The sequence below is a fragment of the Hordeum vulgare genome, chromosome 6H (genome assembly GCF_904849725.1).
Source record: "Hordeum vulgare subsp. vulgare chromosome 6H, MorexV3_pseudomolecules_assembly, whole genome shotgun sequence".
Taxonomy (NCBI): domain Eukaryota; kingdom Viridiplantae; phylum Streptophyta; class Magnoliopsida; order Poales; family Poaceae; genus Hordeum; species Hordeum vulgare.
The window spans coordinates 220,813,367-220,819,606 of record NC_058523.1 but is presented as its reverse complement, the minus strand read 5'-3'; the positions used below and the strand labels follow the sequence as shown (position 1 = coordinate 220,819,606).

General features: G+C 38.1%; 1 long non-coding RNA gene across 7 annotated transcripts; it reads left to right on the top strand.

The window, feature by feature from the left end:
• Positions 1-216: 216 nt before the first annotated feature.
• On the top strand, positions 217-5,386 carry LOC123401016. Of its 7 annotated transcripts, none has more exons than XR_006611006.1 (6): positions 217-314; positions 437-619; positions 933-1,069; positions 1,247-1,727; positions 1,930-4,476; positions 5,050-5,386. It is a non-coding gene; the product is annotated as an uncharacterized LOC123401016 (long non-coding RNA). The 7 variants fall into 7 exon arrangements; XR_006611005.1 differs by having other exon boundaries at positions 933-1,082; XR_006611003.1 differs by having other exon boundaries at positions 933-1,082; positions 1,159-1,727.
• The last annotated feature ends 854 nt before the right edge of the window (positions 5,387-6,240 follow it).

Here is a 6,240-nt window from a genome sequence, read left to right as displayed (position 1 = left end):
GTGAAAGCCAAGGCCACTCATGTGACTCTGCTCTGCAAGAACTGCATGAGTGTGAGGACTTTGCTGTGCGCTAGGTGGCGCTATTGTCCCACGGTCGTGTGATCATGTTCCTCAGGTATATTTCTCAGTAATCATGTTCAATCATTGCACTGATGTTTAGTTTTTCTATTGTTAATGGTGGTTGTACTGATGTATCTGATTTTCTCATTTCCTTAGCCTGGAGAAGAGCCTTGCCCCTGGACCCCTAGATTGCAGTCCCTGACAAGAGCAAGTATGTGGATCTACAGACTCTCAAATTGCAGGAAAATCCCGAGGTTATTATTATGCTCCCTGCAGAAATGCTGAGTTGCGCAGTAATTCGTTTTTATAGGATGTTCACTTGCCAACTACTGTAACATGTCAATAATCATCAATCTTTGTTAATACCATCTTCCAGGATGTTCCAACCGGTGAGCTTCCACGGAATGTGTTGCTTTCTGTAGACAGACATCTTGTTCACACAATTGTTCCAGGAACTAGATTAACTGTGGTTGACATATACAACGTATTCCAAGCATCTGGGACAACCAAGTATGTTTCAGAACCTACTTGCATATTTGTTGCTTGGGCATTTACAGAGGTACACCCATTCTCCTAGCACGGGCCTCCCAGTGGTAACCTCATTCCCAGAACGACGTTCTCTGCTTTCCTGGTATTTTATTTTTCTGGTGTTTGAATAAATCATGTAATCTTGGAATACGTCGAAGAACATTCAAATAGTGTGTAAGTCGACGAAATTACACCAACACAATACCTCAAGTTCAAAGAGACCTTATATGATGAGAAACGTTATGTCTTATCAAATATAATGCGAGATTTTACATGAATCAGAGATGTGTCTGATGAGTACAATTGTGAATCTGAAAAATGTGGTCTGTTTATGTCAATTTCAGGGACAAGGATGACAACCCAATGGAATGGGATGCACTTTCTCTACAATTTATATCTTCAAAGATGACTAGCTGAGTGACAGGCCTGAAAGCTTGAAGCCACTGTTAACTTTTTGCTCATCTGGAATTACCGTGGCAAGGTAAAGAGTTCAGGTATTCATATCACATGGATTATCAGATGATCGGAAGTAGAGAGCGACTGAACTTATATATCCTTATGAATATGCAGAAACTGATGGTTAACGGTATTTGTTTTTGCACACCAAGTGTTTGATATTTTATCTACGTGTCTATTACATAAATTTTGTGTTGTACAGAGGATACATGGCGTTGTTTCACATCTCATTCAGCATCTTCTTCAAGGTTACACCTTCTCCTGTACTCATTTATTAGATTTTCATTTTGTATTTATTAGTGGCCAAAGATCCTTTAGTTGTTGTTCCTAGGTTTAGTTGATTATCAAAAGGGTATTTAGATCTCGTAAGAATTGGTTGTTCAATCTAGGACGTGCAATATCTCTATCTTGTTCTACACCATTATTACCTTATCAAGAAAGTCTCTTAATGTTTTTTATTCATAACAAGTTTCACTGCGGCCAATCTATTTCAGTATTTGTTTATTCTATCTAAACTTTGATTTATCTTTTTGGGCACTGATTTTAGTTGACGTGCAGATGAAATTATTTAAGATTACATCCAGGCCTCATTTTACGTAGGACGCCATCGATCCCTACATTCAGCCACCCAGTAGCGGTGCTCCTTGCATCCAGCTATGTGAAACGGACGACCCAACATGGAAGTAAGTCGCTATTACTCATAGGATGCCCGATCGATGGCACTCGCCCCTGGGCTTGCTGTCTCACCATGCCCCATGGCTGCACGACGACTTGCCCAAGTTGTCCACACCTCGCATCCGACAAGTCACCACTGCCTCTCCTTCGTTCTTTCTTTATAATATGTAGATGATGAATCATCATCTGTGCCACCATTATGTTTTGCAGTTGTTTTGTTCGTACCTTTGAAAGCGACGAGGTCTAGACTGGAACAAATACAACAAGGAAGATATTTTGCTAGAGGAGAAACATGTGAACTTCAGTTCTGTTGAGAGATATGTAAGACGGCTACACATTTGTTTGGGGTAACTTTGATGTATAGACTTGTGCGATCTGTGTGCATAAGATATTACTTTATCCAGTCTATCCAGTGGTGTACACCTAATCTTCTTGTTGATCTTTCTTTTCTAGAGTGTTTTTGTTATGAACTCTTCCGTGAATTTGGAGTATTTTTTTTCATTTCTAGGACTTCTTACTAACTCTTTTACATTGTACAGTAGGTTGTGAAGAATCGGAGATGTTGATTTGAAAGAAGAAACAATCATCAAACATGTATATATATACTGCTACTGTAGTATTTGTACCTTGCAAAAAAACAAAGCTGATAATTTTAATGTAAACTATGACATTGTGGTTTACAAATAAATAAAATGTTTCATGTGTATATTTATTGCACTATGCTAAATTCATACCAGAGGCTTTCTAAATTAGATCATTTTAAATTTAAATATATTGAGAGGTTGTATATATGTATGTCAACCATAGTGTCGGTTCAAAAGCGTGTGTAGTTCATAATTATTAATTGTTATTCACTATTTATAAGAAAAATCTGGGTTTTGTCATTTCTAATTACCGTATCTACTTGGTAGGCACGGTTGTGAAAGCCGTCCCTTGGCCATTGAGACGGGGAATGGCTCATGTATACAAGGCAATACAAGTGTCAATACACATTTTTTACTGAAAACATGAAGTAAATATCGTGAAAAAAATGCATTCTTTGGTCCTATGGTTACACGTGCGCATGCACGTGCATGGTTACTAGTTTAAGTAGTGGCACTCTTTTTTCCCTAGCCCACGAAGCCTCCCTCATTTTCTTTTCCTTCGCCGCTCCAAAACCTAATCCCTCTGGCTCAAACACATCTTATCCCTCCTTTCCACGCAGCCACAAATTCCTCTCGTAGGCGCCGTGATCCACCACCACGTCTCCTCACAACGACCATGGCCTCCCCCACAACCATAATCCAGACCCACACCCGCCTCCCCCCTCCCCCTCACCTCCCCTCATCACAAGATAATAGAGGAGAGACATCGAGCAAGGAGTCCTAGGTCTACCTCTGTCGACGCGGTTGTTCGTGAGGGAGGAGATGGGTTCCCTGCTCCATGCCAACCCTCCTTTCCTCACCTTAGGCGGCAGCCAGATCGATGATCCACACCGTCGTCAAGGGCCTCGACGAAGATGCTCACACGCCGGTCGTTGCCCATGCTATGGACTATTTGGGGGCGCCGCTCAGACTCTAGTACTCTTTCTAAGATCCATCTTCCATTCCTCTTCTCCCCTCCCCCTCCCTTCCTTGATGCAATTTACGTTTTTTGGATGGAGCAGGTGCATGTTCGTCTAGATAATCAAGGCATTTGGCTGTCAGCTCGGCTGTAGGTTCAGCCAGCTCTTGTTTCCACTTTCACCAGCAACAGATCGGCCTCAACTATAAACATTGGAGGCGCAATCTTCATCCTCATCCTCATTGAAGTCAAATCTGCGTAGTTTAGGCCATAAACTGGATTATAAGTAGAGTTTAGTCTAGAAAATGCTTTGGGGCCAATGTTGATTCTATTTTTTCACATAGACAGAGCATATATTCATTTTTTTCTCATAAATAGAGTAAATGTTCTTCGCTTGCACTTATGCGGAGTTAATGTAAAGATTTTGCACACATGTATATTCAGTTTTTGTATATAAAAAAGTCAATCATTAGTTTGTGCACTTGAACATACCATACATTCTGTTTTTGCACTGAATATCATCAAATGTTCAGTTTTTTAATTTAAAATAAAGTAAAGTTTTAACTTTAGACACAACGATGACATACATATTCACTTTAACCACTGAATATTTTCACTTAGTACACTGAAAATGAGCATATATTTTTAGTTTATGTACTCGCATACATATTCAGTTTATGTACTGAATATTGGCATATATTCAGTTTTCACACTAAATATATGTAGATGTTCATTTTTTAGTTTAAAGTTTAAACAGAGTGTACAGGTTCAGTTTTCGCACTTTATATGATATATGTTCTTCCACCTATAGAGTAGATTTTCATAGGTAGCAACATAATGTAAAGGTTAAGATTTTAAAATGCAAACCTAGCCGCTGTCACATGCCGTTGTTACCATTGTTGTCCATAGCTTGGTGTTGCATCTTCAGCCCTGTGTGTAACAAATTTGGTAAGGCAACAATAATCTTGGCAATGCTTGCGAATCTTCAGCCCTGTGTGTAGCATCAGACTTTTAAATATGCACGTAGTACTATAACAAATACTGATTTTTGCTTCTTGGTACTATATCCTACTTGCATATATTTATGGACAACTGTAGGACATCAACTGTATAATATTGTTGGTGAACACTTAACTTAAAGCAGTGCCTGGACAAAAGAAGGGGGGCCAAACCTACTAACCAGCGGGATCTGAACAACGTGTGGATTTCCACAAGGTATATTATTATACTGTTAGAATCTATTCGATATTGATATCGTGCATTCTTGATAGACTGAATTGTTTCTGATGAAGTTCAATTCCTGGAACACTTATATTTAGTTAGGGAGACATCGCATGCATCTGACGCGTCTCAAGTAAAGGATGGTTGTGTAGACCTTTAGCTTCATTTTTAACAAGCTATACTTATGTAAAGCATCTACTCTTATATAGTTTGTGAGATAAAGGAACAAGGGACTGCTAGTTAAGAACAATTGCATAACTGTAATTCCAGCAAGAGAAAAATGGTACAGTTAAACATTATATTTGGATTTAAGCAATAGATCAACATGGCATCTGTTCTGCAGTCTAACGAGATAAGATGAAGATTGTTCTAACTGACTGAAATTTAATTTTACTTGAATGATGTGTGCTAAAATTAACCTCTATAGAGTGATTTATATACGAAACTAATTTTATAGACTCAAATAGATACTTCAACATGCCATTGTTCGCAATTTACCATTTATGTGTTTTATGACCTGATATTTTTTAATTGTACAAGTTGTTGCCATGTGCTTTATTCAACTAGGTACCTCCGTTGATGAGCGACCACGAGTAGCTCCATGCCTCGGTTAGGCGAGTCACTATTTTTCAGGACTAGGTGTGGTACTATTCCTAGTTCCTAATGATTTGTCCACATTTTCTCTATCCTACTCCTCTCTTTATATTTAATCCATCGAATTTGTAATCTTTGTTTCTGAATCTTGTTTCTAGGCCAATCTAGTATTTATGTTCTTTGTTTTTCTTATGCGTAACATAATGTTTTCTAGGTTCTGGCTTTGATACCTATGAAGATTTGTATGTACAGTACATATGCTTCTCTGAAAATAATGAGTTAATTTAATATAATTTGTGGCACTGAAGTACATATGTTTTTCTCTGATGCATTTATTAATATAATAGTCAGACGCACTAGTCTTTTCCACCCAAGAGAAGAGAAAGAAAAAAACTAGTCGTCTTTTGTAGAAAAGAGTTATAGTTTTGAAAATACTTTGAGGTGTTTGGTCCAAGTGTATACCATGATTTTACAAACTGTAGTATCCCCAATGTATGTATTGCTACCACCAAGAAGATAGCATTCTGTTTTCAGTGTTCATGTAGCTATTGCTGCTACCCGGAAGATATCATTCTGTTTTCGGTTGTCCATGTATGTATTGCTGACATCAGGAAGAAAACGTGAGAATATATATTTTCTTCGCCATCATTCTTGAAAGGCAGCTTGTACTTAGCGTCCTGAAGTTTTAACTAGATGAGTGTAACAGGCAACACAACTATAGCTATAACCTTTTTTTATGTTCCTGGTTGTGCACCCCGACATGAATTATTTCCAGTTTGACAGAATGACATAAATCGTTCGGTCCAGAACATTTCTTTCCTCCTGTGATATAAATCACAAGAACATAGTCACGAAATGGTTCAATCATCCAACTATTTCTCAAAACTTTGGGTCGCGTCTCCTGTTCAACTTTGGTTATTCTTAGTTCAACACTTCCTAAAGACAAAGAGGACCATGAAGGGAACCATGATGTTGTTATTTAGAGTCAACTAGATATCTTCTGTAATGGTGTAAAAAAAATCGATCTCGTAGCTATCATTTTGTAAAGAATGTCTTGGTAACGGATCTATCATTCTGTAACGGCCAAATGTTTCCTTTTACTTACTTACCTTTATTATGGGCATTATTAGTGTTATTTTTGTTTAGTTTTGGTTTAATATTTCC